Genomic DNA, 18,674 nt, shown 5'->3' on the forward strand with positions numbered 1-18,674 from the left:
CAAGAGGCAGTGCAGGATTGCAACTGACCAGGCAGGGACCTGAGCCCGAATTCAGAGCTTGACCAGGTGACCAGTGCATGGATCAGGCAGGTGATTAGCAAGGGAGAGGAAGAGAGAAGGCAGAAGCAAAGAGACAGGTCTTGAGTTGCTTCCGGAGATGGTTCTGCTCAAGTTTCAGGGAGGCAGCAAGGCTGTTTCCAGAGGGAGGCCCCAGCCGAAGAAAGAGATCTGCCCCTACCTCTTTGCTTGGAAAAGTGACTGACCCTCAGAGATTTGGAGGTGGCGCAGTGGAGAGCTCATGCCATCCTATATATATATTTATGCATATGATACAAACGTTAGTCTGGCATAAACCTTTCTTCATTAGAGAAATCTAACTTCGCTGTAGTTGATTTGCAGTTGTAGTAATAAACCATATTTGGGATCCTGCACACAAACTCACAGGGAGATTTCTCGAGTCTCCTGTTTGCGGAGGTGCCGCCGCTGGCCCAGTGCAAATAAATTGTAAGGGAGCCTCACCAAATGTTTTGCCCCGGGCCTCACCACATCTTCTGACAGCCCTGGCAGCAGGTTTCTTTATTTTTCTTTGTTTCCAGAGCATGCTTTAGTATGGAAGCAGGTGGCACCCACGCCCCCATTATTTGCTATTATGGGATTCAGCATTTTGGTTAATGCAGAATGTGCAGTAAATACACCTTCTTCATTTTGTTTTTGTTATTTTTGCACAATACCCTGAGAGCTACAATGTGATTGAGGGCTTCCTGAGGGCGCGCCCTCCCATATATTAAGGTCGTTGTTGTTTGTTTGCTCTCTGTAAAAGCTTTCTCCATTGTTGGCTAATTATGGCCGACCTTTGGTAACTTTTTACTTCAAGGGTCCTGTCACTGTCTCCCCTTGATTGTGAGAAGAGTGTGCTTCTAATAGGCAGTTGTGTGAGTGTAGACACATACCCTGCCTTGCTTGAGACTCTGACAAAGTACTTCCAAATAAGGTCATCTGAAGGGTCAAGTCACCCGGAAGTTGAGACCTTGGGAGAAGCTGGTGGGTCCGACTGGTAAGTGCCCTCCAGCAAAGTTGCACCACTTGGGTGAGTGGAACCACATCAGATCTTAGACTCTCTAAGCACTTCCAGCAAACACAGGAGACCTTGAGTTACTAACGAAGAGTGCATATTGCGTAGTAAGGGCATTGCCTTGATTCTCAGACCCCCAGATGCCTCCACAGATAGGTGATCCAGATGACGATAACCGGATGCTAACAGGCAGACGTCAATCAAAAAAGCACAAGGAGCTATTCCTAACAAATAAAGGCACATTCAAAGAGTTTCTGATGGTGACAGGCAGCCGCTAATCAAAAAAGCACAAGGAGCTATTCCTAACTAATAAAGGTACATTCAAAGAGTTTCTGGTGGTGACAGGCGCTGCTAATCAAAATAGCACAAGGAGCTATTCCTAACTAATAAAGGTACATTTAAATAGTTTCTGACGGTGATAGGCAGCCACTAATCAAGTAAACCCAAGGAGAGAGTCCTACCTAATAAAGGTGCATTTAAAGAGTTTCTGATGGTGACAGACGGCCACTAATCAACAAAGGTACATTTAAAGTGTCTTTAGTCTTCAATCTCAATGCCCTGTCTTCCGGGTCACCAGTGAACAGGGGGAACAGTTCAGCAGGGGGATGGGGGATGATCGGGTGTGGTCAGGGTGCTCCACATTTCTTGGAGACGTTACCAAGTGGACTTCTTCTTTAGGTTGTGTGGTTGTGTAAGGACAGGAGGTCCTTTTAAAGTGTACACACTGCACTGGGCGTGAGGATTGCCAGCTCCACTAGTCCTTTCTCTGCCAATATAAGCCAGGTGTGGCCATCCTATGGTACCTTCCAACTTGAAGATTCTCTTAAAATATGGATCTTCACTGCAAAACTTCTAGGCCAGCGTGACCATACCCATACCGAAGAATGCCGCTAAGTGTGAACTCTCTGCAGCATCCCCTGCCAGTTAATGTCAGTTACTAGGCAGTCTTAGACCTACACAAACAGAGAGTTAATTATTCCAGGAGCAGAGCTGATACTGGGAAATGCGGATCCAGTGAGTAGGACAGGCTCTCTGTGGTCAGCACAAGCAAATAACCACCTGCCCTCTGAGATTCTATGTGTTTCCCAATTGGAAAATGAATTCTCCTAACACCGATTTCTGTCACATCAGTGGGGGGAAAAGCTCTCCTGTGCTCTCCTTCCTGCCCAGCGTGTCTACTCCTACTTCGTGTTTGCCCCATTCACCCATGTATTGCTGGATTGCGTCACCCTCCTGGGAGCCCGCCTCTGCTTTACACCCAGAGCTGAACCATCCCATTGAGGGCAAAGAAGATTTCAGACTGAGGCCCATTTCCTTTGAACCCGCTTCCCTGAGGAGTTTGGGAGCCATTGTGCAGTAGTTTGTTTGCAACCACCCTTGACTTGCTTGAGCCGTGAAGCTCAAGTTTCACAGTAGGCCACAACCCCTTCGGGTTTCTCTCTGTGATCCATCGCATCGCTTGCCAGCTGTTCAGACACTTTAACCAGACACTTAAGAACCACATGTGGAGCTCTTAAAGAGCTGACCGAGGGAATACTCACTATACCAGTATCCCTAGTCCCAGACGGCTACTGGGGGCTTTTGAAGTAAAGCTGAAGTCTGTAGAGAAATCGTTCTGATCCTGAGTAGCTAGCTATCTCATCCGGTATTTGCTCCGAATCACCAAGCATCTCTTGTACTTTATTTGAGAGAGAAAGAGATTCAACTAATTGACCCGCTTTCATCAAATCGATACACATCTGAATCAAATTACACTCCTACCATATGTATCTCTGTATTTCCAGGCCAGCTAGTGTACTCAGTAAAGGGGAGGCAGAGAACCTAGTGTAGGCTCACTGCCAGTGGCCGAGCCAGAGTGGTTGCAGGCGGGTGGCCACCTTCCCTGGTTCCCCCCTGTTGCCCAGTGCATGTTCAGTGCACCCCCCAGCCTCCCACTGGTGCCCAGAGGTTTCTAAGCGCGGACCGGGGATCAAACCTGTGTTGCTCCGTGTCGTCCTGCTTCCAAGGTAGGCACGTTGCCCTGAGCTATCCTCCCGAGACAATGTAAAATACGCTGTTATGTGCCATTTTTTCTCCTTGTCTGGGGATTTGTTCAAGGCGTTAGTACCATTTACATCCTGCTCCTCCAGTACATGCATGTTTTTAGAAGTTGAGATAATCCATGGCCCTTTTAGGGACATGTTAGGCTGGGGTTACATGCTCTGTTACCATCAGTAGAGGAAAAGATAAAGAAAGACACCGACACCAGGGGCAATTAGTAAAGTGTTTTTCATGTACACAAATGTGTTGTTTACCATGGAGCAGGATACACCTCTTTGCGCAGGGGAGCCCTTGTAATTTTGGGGAACGAGAAGGGAAATGCGTCAGGACACCCCTAATCAGGACAATTATTATTTAATTGTTTAAAGTGCGCCCCTAGCTCGAGAGCAGCGGAGCACTGTACAAGGTGTGGGTAGCTAGCACCTTTAACAGTAGCACAGTACTGTGAGTTTCAGTATGTGTGTCAGTCTGTGCATCCATCGAATTAATCTATGGTCAGGCATTGTTGAAAAAACCTCGGTTTGAGAGATTTACCAAACTGGAGAATTGTGGGGGCATTCCGGTGTCAATACTGGGATCGATATTTGGGGCGAGCCCGTTTGGGCCTTCTTGCTTTTCTGGAAGAACCAGTCTTGTGCGTGTTTGGGTATGACCCTTCAGCGTGGGAGGCATTAATGATGCTGAGAAGTGCATTGAGCGCCAGGGCCATCAATGATGGAGGCTGGGATGATTTTGTCAGAGTAGGAAGTGGATTTGAGGGAAGCAAGTGTAAGAAGGGGCAGATGGTTTATTCTTAGAGCAGCTGGTTTTTAGGGGGGCATGAGCATCCACCAGTTTCATAGTAAAGTTCTTGAATAATTCTAGAAGGACAGAGCCATTTCCTATGGCAGGGAACTCTGTAAAGTTTACTTCTAGTTAATTGACCGAGAAGATTTTCAATGAGAACGCTGAATGAGGTGGCGTTTAACCTGACCTTTGAGGGGTGTGGTTGGGTGCTCCACAGTGGGATGGCGGCATAGTCAGAGCAGTTGTATGTGATAGGTTCTGAGCAGGTGATGAGAAGGGAAGATGTAAATGATAGGTCGAAGGTGTTGCCTTTATTGTGTGTGTGGGAGGGCACTGTTAGGAAACATTTCCATTTATGAGTAATTTTACCTCCAGTTGTGTACCCCTCCCAAATTGTTGCTACTGTTTAAACACCATAGACTGACTTTGCCAGTGAAGCACAGCCTTCAGCTGCACCCCACTGGGCTTTCGCTCACTTTATTATTGGGAATGTGACATGCCCTTAAAGACAGTCAGACTTTGTTTCCCTTAGTCCTTGTCAATGTTGTAACTTTTCTGCAACATGTTACAAGTGCACCTTACAGTACAGTGTGCTTGGGTCTTCCTTTCGCCTTAGACTCCCTCAAAGAATTTTTCAGAAGTGCAGATGTGCCGTGGGCAGGGCTGGTGGCAGCTTATCTTTTTGTGTATTTGTAACCCTTTCTTGCCATGCAAACCACGTATACCGTGTTTGGCATAGGAAGGTGGCCTGGCTCCAAAATGACAATGTCACGCAGTTCTTTGTCCTGACCTTTCGCCATCTTGTCCCTTTGCCATTTTGCCCCTTTGCCTTCCCAGTTCGAGCTGACCTTGGGCATCCTTATTTGGGCATGCATTCTCCTGCGAAACGCTAAGCTTTCGTGGGCTTTTGCATGCCTTGTGTGTGTGTGTGCTTCCAGGATGTGGGCTCGACTGTCTAGTTTCAATACACATCCTGGGTGCCAGAGAGTCTGGTGTGCGGTGAATGACTGGGACCACTGTGGTCTCGGATTGGTCCACTTCTGGTGTGCCTGTATGTAAGTAGATCTCCCATTGGGTCCTTTTCATTTTGGCGCGAAGGAGATTCTGGATAAGAGATGGCCTCAAACACCCACACCAGGTCGATCTCTTGAGTTCTCACTGAACAAAAGAAAGGATCCAAGTTTCCTGAAACTAAGAAGCGGAGTCAAGGAACCGCTGGTGACCTGCTGGAAGGTTTGGCAGCCTGAGCCTGCTGTCGTCCCACTGGACCCCTCTGCATCTGATCAAACTAGAAGGTCTGCGAAGACGGTTTGACCCATTAGAATAGTGGGATCAACTACTCTCAGCACTTTCATCAAACCCTTAATCCGCAGATAATCAAAAATGGAGGGGGGATTCTCCGTCAGTACTCCCGATAGTTGAGCAAAGTCAATAAAATTCCCCTGGGCGAACAGCTGGGCAGCCCTCTCAATCCCTTGGTCCGACCATGAGACGAGAGCAAGTTGTTCTCCCTATGTGGTTTCCATAAAGCCCATAGAACCGATAGAATCGGATGGGTCCTAACAGCTACTGGACGAGAGCGCGGAGGGGACCAGAGCAAGTCCCTGACCTTATAAGGGTGAACCTGCACATCTTCTACATATGTCCAGTACGTCCTAGGGTCATCTCGTAAGTGTTCTAACAATACCCGCAACTGAGCTGCTTTATAAGAAAACTTAGGCCGAACCCCCCGAGCGCCTTAGGAAGGGTTAGAGTATCAAACTTAATTCTAGCTCTCTTACCGCCCCACACAAAGCGGATAATTCGCGACAGGAGAGACGTAAAGAAAGAGTCTGGGATGAGACAAGGGAGCGAGGTGAAAAGATAGAGAAGCCTGGGGAGGACATTCATCTTAATGGAGACCATACGCCCAAACCATGAAAGAGTGAGGGGAGCCCATCTAGCCAAGTCTTCAAAAAGCTTAGTCTGCAGGGGAAGAAAATTCAACTCAAAAATCTTACCCAGATCCCTTGGTAGGGTAGTGCCCAGATACTAAGTACCAATATTCTCAACCGGCATGCCGAGTACTTCCGTCTTACCCTTAATATCCTGGTCCTGCCCCCCCATGGGCATAATGCAAGATTTGGAGATATTAATTTTAATCCTGAGAACGCCCCGAAGCAACAAATCAATTCAAACAGCCACGGAAGGGAAGCATAAACGTTGGACAAATACACCAGAATATCGTCCGCAAAGAGGGATAATTTAAACTCATAGTCACCACACCGCACCCCAGTCATACCCTCGTTGGCTCTGACTGCCGTGGCAAATGGCTCCATGGCCAGGGCATACAGCAGGGGGGAAAGAGGTCATCCCTGGCGCGTTCCCCTGGTTAGCGAAAAACTTGAGAACATACAGCCATTTACTGACACCCGCGCAGAAGGACCGCTATACAAAGCCGAGAGCCAGCCACAGAAATTGTCACCAAAACCCAGCTTCCGGAGCACTTTCCCCATGTACAGCCATTCCACGCGGTCAAAAGCTTTTTCGGAGTCCAGCGAGAGGAGGTAAGCCTCTGACTCCTGTCTGGACACCTCGTACATCAAGACCAGCGTTTTCCTGATATTGGCAGCTCCCTTGCGCTCGGGGACAAAACCTACCTGATCCCCATGAACCAAAGTGGGGAGAAACCTAGACAACCTGTTCGCTAGAAGTTTAGCGAAAATGTTCACATCAATGTTTAAGAGCGAGATAGGTCTAGAGGATTGACAGAGCGAGGGGTCTTTCCCTTCCTTAGGAATGACCACGATGAGAGCTGACATCATGGAGGGGGGGAGGCAGCCCAAGTCCAACGCACCGTTATACACCCTAGCTAGAAACAAGGCTAAAGTGGACCGAAACGTCTTATAAAAACGGACAGTAAACCCGTCATCCCCTGGAGCGGTACCATTCTTCAAAGATGCGATAGCGTCAACCACCTCCTGAGGGGTGATGGGAAGCTCTCGAGAAGCAGCGCTCTCTCATGAAAGAACAGGAAATGGGAGCGAATCACAAAATCGGTCAACATCGGAGCCATCTCCCGAATACTCGGTAGCATAAAGCTTTTCATAATACATTTTAAACTGCTCTGCAATTTGGGCCTCTTCCAACCATTTTTCCCCCAACTGATCAAAAATGCGATTGACTCTCCTGCTTTTGCGAAGTTCCCTCAACCTCCAGGCCAAAATCTTGTCCGCCTTTTCCCCCTTTTCCATGTAGCGCTGTTTCAGAAACACCAGTTTTTTCTCCGTCTGTCCAACGAGAAGTGCAGACAGTTTCACTCTAAGTTTCTGGAGGCGTTCGCGTTGTACAGGACTCATCTGCGATTTTAACTTACCCCCTGGCAGGATAGCAAAAATGTGTTCCCTCAGTTTGCGTTCCTCACTAGACCGGACCCTCTTTCTCCTCGCCCCCATTTCTATTAGCACACCTCTGATGGTAGCCTTAAATGCCTCCCACACCCCTCTGATATCAACATCACCAGTATCATTTAAAGTGAAATAATCACTAATAGAGGCCAGGAGAGATTGATGCAGCTCTTTGTCCATTAACAGGGAGTCATTGCATATCCATCGGGATGCTCTATGGGCAGTCAAGGGTACTCCCAAATTGACTCTAACAAGATCATGGTCGGACCATGGGACAGTCTCTACTCTAAAATCCGTAATGTAGTCCCAAACTGAGGAATCTACCAGCACATAGTCAATCCTAGAAAAGGACTGATGTACCGAAGAATAATAAGTGTAGAGAGGGTCTAGAGTACTTCCGGCAGGATGAGCATCAACCAAGCCCAATTCCTCATTCACCCGGGCAAAGATATCTGCTAACATCTGTTGATGTCTAAGGTCTGGACAGGGTCTGGCCGATTTCCTGTCTCTATCTGGGTATAATACCATGTTAAAGTCTCCCCCGACTATTATCGTTCCCTCTGCACAATCTCTAATCTTCCATCCCAACGCCTGCCAAAACATGTCTTGGGCCTCGTTAGGGGCATAAACTCCCACGAAAGTGAACAAAGGACCCTTCACCTCTCCCTTAACCATGATAAAACGCCCCTCCGGATCCGCCTAATGTGTCCTGGGAGTGAAATGTGCATCGGGAGAAACCAACAGAATAACCCCTCTCTTCTTTGTTTCATGGGAGGCTCGGAACAGATACTGAATAGCCCTGGATTTAAAGACAGGTTCCCTCCCCTTAATCCAGTGAGATTCCTGAACAAAGAAGAAATGCAGCTTAAGCCTGATAAACTCCCTCAGAATCAATGACCTCTTTGTTGGGGAGTTCAAATCTCGCCCATTTAGGGACCCCATCGACAAAGAATGGATAGTATCACCCATGAGAACAGCCAAATGCTCTGATCACCTCCAGATGGAGGCCGACGTATATGCCTGGCTCGAAAACCCCTGTGCACAACATCATAACAATGAGAATGAGAAACATGTTAAACCTCACAACCTCAGTAGCTTGAACAACTCCCCTTCACCCCCAACCCAACCCAACATCCCCCTCACCCGAACCTTTGAGCGCCTGAAAGAGCTGCGACATCTCCTTGTCGAGCTTTCAGGCCATCATGGATCACCTCCACCAGGGCAAAAAAACCTCAAAAGAGAAAACTCATCACATTCGGAGCCCCCCGGCTTCAAGAAAGAGAAACAAAAAAAACAAAAAAAACACCCAAACCGGACATGTCGCCTCACCTCATTTACCAAACCAAGTGCCATGTTACAACCCAAGATCCACCAGCAAAGAACGGGAAAGCACAGAAACAGCACAGAAACAGCTAGAACTCCCCAGTCAGGTCCCCAATACCGCAAGCCTCTGCCCCTCCCCCACCGCACAGCAAGCCAGGCCCGCGTGGTTCTCCCGATGGAGACGCTCACCAGACTACGAGCGTCTACCGACACAATGCTGCAATCTGCACTATTCCGGTGCCGATCAACACCGGATTTTCGCTCTGACAACTCCAGACTCCTTCAGATGCCTCCAGGGGGGTCAGGGCCAGCTTATAATAGGGCTGGGTGGGCTCCAAACTCGAAAATGCAGCACCCTGGGGAGGAGATCGGCTGGTGGCTCCGTACTTGTATTTTTAATATACATAAACCTGACTGGGAGTGATTTGTAGTGTCCCTTACTCTGTGTGCTCATTGAGGTCTTTCAGTTACCCTCACCCCTCCTGAGACCTAGTCTTGACCGCTGCCAATGCTACCTTGATTGGTCTGGCTTGTCCAGAAGGATACCCTGTTCCAAGAAACTAGGCTGGCCTTCTGAACCTCTACCCACAAGTTCAGAGTTCAGAAATCCATCTTAACAGGCACAGTTTGCGTAAGGTCCATGTTCAGGTCAGGGAATAGCAGGCTTGGAGTGTGGTTGTTGACATGAGGCTCGTGGATGTTAAAATCTCTGACAAAGCCAATTAACTGACATCACTTGGCTTAGGAAAGAAAATCGTTATAAGGAACTATTAGGGTGGTTGCGAAAGCCAAGGGAGCAGGAGGATGGATCCGAGACACCATATTCGGCTGTGGTTTAGAGCAGTCCCCCAGGGCCAGAAAGCCATTGTCATGCCGGGCTGCATGTGTGCTGGGTGATCCAGCCAGAGCTGGAGCCTAGGCTGCATGGCCAGTGCAGCCTGAGAGGAAAGAGGTGCCCGGGCCATGTGCAAGGAGTGTCATAGAGCTAAATGGTCTTAAGGCATGGCAGCCCCAACTAGGAATAATTAGGGAGGACTCAGCTAGCCATCCCATCCAGGGCCATGTGAGCGATGCGGCCTGGGTAAAAGGCAGCGTCCTGAGCTGTGTGGTCAGTGCAGCCACGAGAATGGCCTGCAGTGAATAAGCCATATTGCGGCCAGACGGTGGGCCCAACGATTGGCTCTAAAGCCCAAGACACTTGAATTAAGTGGTCTGGGCAGAAGCTAGCACCAGCTGATGAGGATAAGTGAGCCTTTGGGTGAGCAGAGAAGATCTGAAAATCTCATCAGCACAGGCTACGTGTGCGAGGCAGCCGACACCGGCGAGTTGGCCTGGGAGGACTCCACCCATCGCAGAGCCAGATAGGGTGGGTGATGTACCAGTGAAGTGGACTGCTGATGAACTAGAGGTGGGTGCACAGAGACCACGGCCTATGCATCTGATGTGGCTGGGGAGCGCTGGAAAAGTACTCCCATGCCTGCCAGTGTCCCCACCCAAATAGGAAGGCTCGGGGCAGGGACCAGCAAGTGACTTGCTCTACGGGGCCAGCGTGGGGAATCAAATCTAACCCATTCAGGAACACAGGCACAGTGAATTACCACCACAGAGAAAATAACAGTTCTAGCCATTGCATATTGTCACAGAGGGACTCAGGAACATGCCAACTCTCGAAAACGGTTCAAGGGGTTTTGTTAAAAAATTGGAATAGGGTCTCACTAATGGCCATCTCACTCCCGCTCGTCTCCTGTGGCTTTTTTTTTCTTATTTTTATTGTTGAATTTAATCAAATAATTGATTTTTTTATAACATCTTCAGCTTAGTTTCGTAGCAAGTTAGTCATGGTGAGACTTGTCTCTGAAAAAACAAAGTCGGTAAGAAAAAAGGAGGAAGACGGAGGTTAAGAAGGATCTTAAAAAGTCTTGTTGTGTTTAAGTTCAAATTTTTTCATTAGTTGTTGCAAGATCTTGAAAGTCGCTAGTTGCCATGCTGTTCTGTCCCCGCTGATCATTATTGCCCACCATATTTCTTCGTCTCTTGTTGACGATTGTCTCATGTAGGGGAGCATGATGTCCATCGTGCCTGAGCAGGATAATAGTAGATGGCGAATTGTTTCCTTTTCCTTGTTGCAATATCTACAAGTGTTGGTCAACGAAATGAGTTTGTTGCTGTTTGCTGCAGTTAGAGTATGAATCCAGTCCAGCTCTTTTATTTTTTTAGTTATCCTTGTGGGATTGAACATTACATCGTCTTCTGAGCACTCTATACTTTTCAGCAGTGCTAGGTTTTCATCTCTCCATGATTTTGCAATTTGATGCATGGATTTCTTTGATGACCAGGCCGTGAAGGAAGGTACGGTTAGGAAGAACACATTTCCTGTACAGCATGAGTGTGTTACATTCAAAAGTGCCCTGAAGGGAGAGCAAGCTTAGTTCACGTCGAATCAGTGAAACAGGAGTTGAGTTTGGCAGGCAAAAGACCGTCCTCCAGAAATAAGCCTTCAGTTTAGGCCAAATTATTTTAGGTAAGTAGGGCATGGCCTCAGAGCCATGAATCACAGTGGGAACAACCTTTGATTTGTAAAAGTTTAATACTGGGATGGTAGAAAATCGTCCACATTTTCTGTCTCTAGCCTTTCCTTTTGTCGCCAGACTTCTGATCTTCATTAGAAGGGCTTCTTGCATGGTGAATTCTTTTTTTGAGTTGTCTAGAACCACACCCAAGTATTTGAACTTTTTGACTTTGTCAATTGTAATCTTGCTCAGTGACCAGTTGAATCTTTCCAGCTTTTTGATCGGGCGTTCCACTACCATTATTTTTGTCTTTTCAATGTTGATTTCTAGGTTGTTTTTGATGGAGAATCTGTGTAAATTGGCGAGTTGACGCTGTAAGCCTATGGGGGTCTGGTCAAGTAAGATGAGGTCGTCTGCGTATAATAATCTGCTGATGTTTGTTTGGGCTAATTTTGGTGGGAATGATCTGGTGGACTCCTCTGTATATTGATAATCCCCCATATAGGCTTGGAAAAGGGCCGGGGCCAGAGGGCACCCCTGTTTGACTCCTCTTTTTGTCTCGATGGGGACAGATAGACATCCATGTTGGTTTAGACGCACTTTGATGTTGGTGTCTGTGTGTAAGGCTTTGATGGGGTTTAGGATGTCGTTAGGACAATCCCAGGCTTCTAGTTTTCCCCAGTGTCTGGCTCGGTCGACTCTGTCGAAAGCCTGGGAGAAGTCTATGAATGCAGTAAACAGTCTTGGGCCGCCCTCTGTCACTTTGCTTTTTAGAATGGACAGTAGAAAGATGTTTAACGTGGTTCCTAGTGTTTTTTTTAAACCCGTTTGGACGTTGCCATTACATGGTGCTTGAGTTGCCCATCTTTGGAATTTTTTGAACAGTAGTGATCCGTAGACTTTCCCTATCGGGTCCAGGAGATCGATTGGACGATAGGTTGTAGGGTCTTGTTTGGCTCCTTTTTTATATACCGGAACCACAATCGCTGATGACCATGACGGCGGGACAGATTGAGAATCCGCACATCTGATGAACACAGATTTTATGAATGTTGACCATTCCTCCGGCTAGGTTTTTAAATCAAAATTGGTGATGCCATCAGGTCCTGGCACCCGTGATTTCTTCAGTTTTCGTAGGATGTCACATATGTCATCTTGGTCATCAAATTTCATCCATCGTTGGATCGGGTTAGACCCGCTAGGACCATCCTTTGTCGGCTGAGGAAAGGTGCTCTCAAATGGATTAGCAGTAGGAAGTTGAAAGAGCGACCTAAAGTGCGATATCCAAGTGGCTTCACTGATGCTGTTTAAGGTTGCCATTCCATCGGTTGATGTTATTGTGTTCAGCAGCGACCAGAATTCCCTGGAGTTGTTGGAGCATATTGTTTTAAGTATAGCTTCCGCATCTTGTTGATGTAGCTTCCATCTGTATGATCTCACCCAGGCTTTATATCTTCTGGTGACCTCCTGGGTAGCTGTTTTCACTTCCGCCACAGTGAGAGTTGCTACAATTCTTTTTGCTTTTCTGAATTCATGACATTTTTGGACCAGAAGTTATCGTAGGAATGGGTGATTGTTTGAGAACTGAGGTTTTGTTTTCTCTGTGTTTTCCTGTATGCCACGAGTAGAGGGCCATAGTCAACAGGGTTTGGGCAGGATTTGTCTCCTGGTTTTCTGTATTGGTTCGTTAGGTCTCTCATGATGTTTACAGTGAGTCTCAACTTGGTTCCCTGAGTGTTCTGCTCTAACCCGACCTTCAGCCTGTCTTGGTTGAAATAAATTGACTTCCAAGTAGTCAGCAGCATGTTATGGTCACTAGATGCTGTTTTGGAGACCTCAAAGTAAGTAGTTAAGGACAGGATAGGATCAGACATGAAGATGTAGTCGATGGTAGACAGAGATTCTCCGTTAGACCATGTTGGTAAGCGATTTAGATTTTTTAAATACCATGTCGAGGTTGGATAGCTTCCTTGAGTTCATCAGGTTAAGCCAGTTCTTTCCTCATTGCTCACCAGGTGATGCTTTCTTAGATTTGTTCTGGTTGCAGAGAGCATTCAGGTCCCCGCATACTAAGATATGATAGGTTTTGTGGATGGCCCGTACTTCATCAATCGTGTTCGCGATTAGCGCTAAGAATTTCTTTTGGTCAATTGCTGCAGGGTTCCAGTACACGTTGAAAATTGCGATGGACATAGGCTGTTGAGAGAGGCCTTCTGGTAGAAGTTGCAACCAGGTTAGCAGAAGAGCTGGCAGGGAGTATTTGCCGATGAGGAACCGTGATACTGAAAAGTCTTTGCCCGTTCAGCATGCCGTAAGCAGGCCCGAGGAAGGGTGACCCAAAGTGCCCTTTGTTGCCAGAGCCAGAAATATTTCATATCCATCAAGCTAGGGCCTGTTGGACAGCCAGGTTTCCTGTAGGCACAAGAGGTCGTAGGAGCCCAGGTTGACGTCACTTGACGCGGTTAGATGCAAATAGCCCCCAGTGTTCCAGGAGCCTATCCTAAACTCGTAGGGGGCGATCTTGTTTGCAGCAGTCGAGTCTGCGGACTGCGGAAGGACTCCTGTTCCTGGGCTGCTAGGACCAAAAGCTGGGAATGTTCGGGATGTTGGTTTCAGATGCTGTTGGTCCATCTTTCTTAAATTGAATGGTTTTGGTAATCGTCCTTTTGATTTCTTGACATTCTTTGCGTAGATTGACTTTACCTTCGATGTCTGCTTTTTTTGGGTGGACGATTCCTGAATTAGGTAGCGATGGAGTCTCCTGTGGTAGAGATTGATTTTTGGTTGAAAAACTCACTTTGGGACTGAGGCGGGGCTCTCCCAAAGATGATGGATAAGAGTCTCTCTGGTTATGTTGAGTTGTGTTTGGATTACATTGTTTTTCTGATTGTTGATGGTTTCCACTAACTTTTCTGTTTTTGCCCACCTTAGTTCGTGTAGGTTCGTAGCTCTTAAAGTTGTCGTGCAGCGCGATCTCCCTCTGTAAGGATAGGTGGTATCCTAAGCTTAGGAAGTCTCTATCCCGGTCAATCAATGTATTTTTGACTCTTCTTGATAGAATATGGAGATGACATATCGCCCTTCCGTGGTAAAGGCTCAGTTCAACGATCCTCAAGTCATCTGAGTTGATTTGGTGAAGCTTAGGTATGAGGTGAATCAAGGGCAAAATTCCACCTCTGCTTAATGTAACTTCATCTTGGTTTTCCTTGATTTGTTCCAATTTGAGGATCCATTTCCTGGGTGGTTTTTCGGACTTTGTTGGTTGTCGATAGACATCCATCTTAGATCTGTAGTGTAGGGCGGCGTGGCCTGTGTTGTGTCTAGCTCTGTCCTCTAGTCGGTAGTTTCACAGTGTAGTTTGACGTGGATGTCTAATGGTGGAGACTGTTTCCAAAGTGTTGGAGCGATCTACTGGTTGTAACCAGCGACTTTCAGGGCTAGGTTTGGGCTGTTTCGGCCCATTCTTAAGGCTCTGTTTTGTAGAAGTAGCGTTGGTGTTTTTAGATGCTGTTTTTGATCTGTCTGGTACTGAGGCTTTGATTTTCTTCCTGCGTTCCTCTAAGGTCATAAAGGGCGATTGATACCTTTCCTCATCTGATTTGAGACTTGACGAGGGGTCATGGGTTAAGGGTCCCAGTATAGGAGGTCTGGTTAGTTCTTCTGAGAGCTGAAACGTCGTGCCAGCGGAGACTGTGACGTCTGAGTGTTCAGTGAGGTTCATCAAGTCTTCACTTGACATAAAGTCCTCTATTGTTTTTTGTGAGTCCTGTTTTTTTTGCTTCGTAAATGTATCATGAGGGGTCATGGATCCGCACTCCTGTTGGAATAGTAGATTTTGGGAGGTAGAGTGTGAGGGGGCAGCCAAGGTTGATTAATCAGTATTGTTGGTCTCATTTTGGTGACTGATTAGGTCTAGACATTTCCAGGTTCAGCAGGAGCGGGTTATGTCTAGGCTTCGAGGATGCGAAAATTGAATAGGATTGGTCCGCCAGTTCTGGCGCCTTTCTTCGTCTACCACTAACACAATGTTATTAGAAATCCCTTGGGTGACTTGAGTCGAAAGATGTTGAGCTTTTTTGGAAGCGGGCTTGGCTCTTAAAGGAGAGGTTGTTTTATGTAGTTGAGTAGAGGTCAAGTTGATGAAAGGGGTAGGAGCGGTGGCCGGGACTCCCTGCGCGTTGGGCAAGTCACGTTTCTCCAGATGGATCAAGGCAGTTTCTATTGCCTGGAGGCGTGAAGATAAGACGGCCATGTTTAGTTTTTTGCCTCCTGGGCCGTAACATATCCTTCTAGAAAGATTAGCTTTGTGTGCATCATGGCCTGTAAGGTTGTTTGATCCTTCAATGTGTCGTGTAGTGATCAATACAGTTTGGTGAAGGGGGCCAGTGAAATCGTGAGTGTTGACATGTATGAGAGAAGGTCTGGCTTCTTTGAAGGTGTGTCTTTAGTGGTTATTGAGGGTTTTCGGTTTGGGCCATGCGTAGGAGTAGAAGGAATGGAGAAACCCAATTTATCAAAGCGGGAGTCAACGTCTGGGAACGGTTTCGGCCTGTCCCTGAGCTCCAAAGAGATTGAATTTAGGTGAGCGTTTTTCTGATGTTGAGCTTGTAGGTCTTGCTCAGTTGAAGGTTCTCTCGTCTTTTCGCTGTGAGGCACTGGTACAGTCCCAGTTGTGTCTGGTGACTCATGATGACTTGGTAATGCGGGCGGGGTAGAGTTAAGTGGGACCACTCAGTGTCGACTAAGGTCAAGGCAAGGCGTGCCATCGGACTGTATAGTTTGTTCCCGCGCTTTGGGCGGTGTAGATGGAAGGTTTCTCGGTAGTAGTGATGGTGAGTTCAAAGGTTGGGCCTGACGTTGGTTGTGTCCAAGAGCAGGCTCAGTAGTTTTCGAAGTCTGGTTTACTGGGTTAGGGGCAATTTGCTCCTCCTGAGTATTGGTGGTCAGGGTCATGTTTTCTGAGGCAAGAGAGGAGGGTTTAGAGGGGCATAGGGTTGGTCGGTCCTTATTTGCTTGTTTAATGGTTGCAAGTCAAGGACTGCATCAAGTAGTTCAGCGTCTGTAAGTTTGCTCAGCGTTCCAATACGCCAAGACCCTTGTTTTTATTTGAAGAAATTTGCTAAGGAGGACAAAGGAGAGGATGCAGGCCCTAATTTCTTGGCATACATGGGTCTTCCTTTGTTAGCGGGCTGCTTAGGTCTTGCTGATTTGTTCTGTGAGCTGGAAGTGTGGGCAAGGTTTTGTTTGTCTAGTTTGCATCTTGTGCCTCTTTTTCTCCTTTCCGGGTTGTTATCCAACGCTGAGCGAGGACGTATTCTCGAGTTGATCGTTTCTTTGTTATTGAGAGTTTGGAGCGGCTGAGTGCCAGGGGGGTGTGGCGCAGGCTCCATGAAAGGTAGGCGTAGACTTTGCTCCAATGACGTGCCAGAGTTATGCTCGTCCCTGTCTGTGTTATGCATACAGTGAAGTGTTTCTGCGAAGATCTCTGGTTCCTGGAGCAATGCTTGAGACGAGGCGGCCCCGTCCTCCGCGTGGACCAGAGCTCGAACCGTGCAGACTTTTGGACCAGAGACAGAGTCGGCGATCTCTAGCGAGCCTGGGGCCGCCTCTATCCCAAGGTCTTGCTGCTCCTCAGCCGGGTTCCGGCATGGCCTGGAGAGAGGCAGAGAGAAGGAGTTGGAGGTCTTACGGTCCCGGCGATACTGCTCCTCCACACAGTGCTCTCATGGGCCGTCCGGAGTCCCGCCTCAAGCTCCGTGGAGCTCACCAGCCGTACCGCAGGCTCAGCGCCCCCTCTGGGGAAAGCCGGTAGGCGGGTGGGAGGGGCACCATCGAGCGGGGCGTGGGACTCCACTGTGCTTTGTAAGCGTCAGTCTGTTGTTGAAATACCGGTTTAAGGACTGGTGATGTGTTTAACAATGTACAAGGAAAGCCGCCAGATGTCGGCAGAGTTCTTGGTCCAACAGATTGAACGGATGGTTTAGGGTCTTTCTTTCCTGTTTTTTTCATGTTTACTTTTGTAGGTTTTGGATCTGTTAGGGGTGTCTCGCCTGAATCCTGGATTTCAGTTAGTATAAGTTTGTCAGGGTGCGGGCGGGGACGCAGGCTGCAAACGCGTCGATTATCATCCTTGTGTGGAGACAAGGGGGGGGGGCAGTCATTGCAGTCACGACAGCCATGACTGCACGACTGCCACTCTCCGCCACTCCGCGTCCGCTCTGCTGCCTGCTTGGAAGTTGTAGGTACTTCAGTAACTCCTCCACTAGTTAGGAATGGACAGGGTGGACAGACTCTACAGGATAGGGTTCTCTGCACGACTGCCACTCTCCACCACTCCGCGCAGAAACTGTTCTCTATACTTCATGAATTAGAAGGTAAACCTGCTAACTCTAGTTTACCAAATAAATAAAAATAATATTATTGTTGACCATAGTTGGTGTCAAAATATTAATGACGAGTTTACCCCGAAAATGTCCTGCCACCAAGCTGTCATTTATGAACGAGGTAAACTCCTTCTGAGCCCTTTGGTTGAAATACAACGTCTCACTCCAGTTGCATCAATAGACTCTCCTTTACTATTTTCGTTCAAGGAGTTATCAGATAATGAGTTCCAAAACATTGTACAAGGGATGAAGCCCACATCATTAAAGGGTGAAGTCTTCCCAGCCTCTCTCTTTAAAGAGCTCTTGGTTTTGTTACTTCCCTGGGTTATAAGATTTATTAATCTGTCTTTCACTGAGGCACAAGTCCCGGAATGCTTGAAAGAAGCTTTCATATCTCCCTTATTGAAAAAAGATAATTTGGATCCCACTGACCCTAGCAACTATATATAGGCCTATAACCAACGTTCCTTTTTTTGTAAAAAAAATCCTTGATAAAGTGGCTTGCTCTCATTATCAGGAATTTATTGAGCAACATGGAATTCTCACCTCAGGTCAATCGAGATGTCCTGGGTGTTAGCCTTAGCAGTGCACAGTGGTGGCGTGAGTTATGGTTGCTTAGCTTACCATAACTGGCGAATTTCAGGGGTTTTTCGGTTTTACTTGGAACCATAACGTCCCTTTAACAAAGTTTTTTCACTGAATTTCATAGGTTTTTAGTAGCGCAACTTAACCATAACGTCCCTTTAACAAAGTTTTTTCATTGAATTTCATAGGTTTTTATTAGTGCAACTTAACCATAACGTCCCCTTAACAAAGTTTTTTCAGTGAATTTCATTAGTTTTTATGAGTCTAACTTAACCATAACGTCCCTCTAACAAAGTTTTGTCAGTGAATTTCATTGGTTTTATTAGTGCAACTTAACCATAATGTCCCCATAGGTTTTTATGAGTCTAACTTAACCATAACGTCCCTCTAACAAAGTATTTTCATTGAATTTCATAGGTTTTTATTAGTGCAATTTAACCATAATGTCTGCGAACATCTGACTTCATTGCAGACCTTCCGGAGAGTGCCACATGACCATATGCTGGCGGGTGGCATGATGACATGTCCGAGAACCCGTACGCACTTCACGATAAGATCTGTGCTTCGCGGACAGTTCGGAACTGCATTT

The 18,674-nt window shown here is 47.2% G+C and overlaps 1 long non-coding RNA gene across 1 annotated transcript in view; it reads right to left on the reverse strand.

Annotated features, from left to right (window-relative positions):
- Positions 1–18,674, reverse strand: part of LOC138447653 (uncharacterized) — a 333,638-nt gene that overhangs the window by 22,374 nt on the left and 292,590 nt on the right. The window lies entirely within an intron of this gene.

The sequence above is a fragment of the Ambystoma mexicanum genome, chromosome 3q, assembly GCF_040938575.1.
Source record: "Ambystoma mexicanum isolate Mex_15411 chromosome 3q, UKY_AmexF1_1, whole genome shotgun sequence".
Classification (NCBI taxonomy): Eukaryota; Metazoa; Chordata; class Amphibia; order Caudata; family Ambystomatidae; genus Ambystoma; species Ambystoma mexicanum.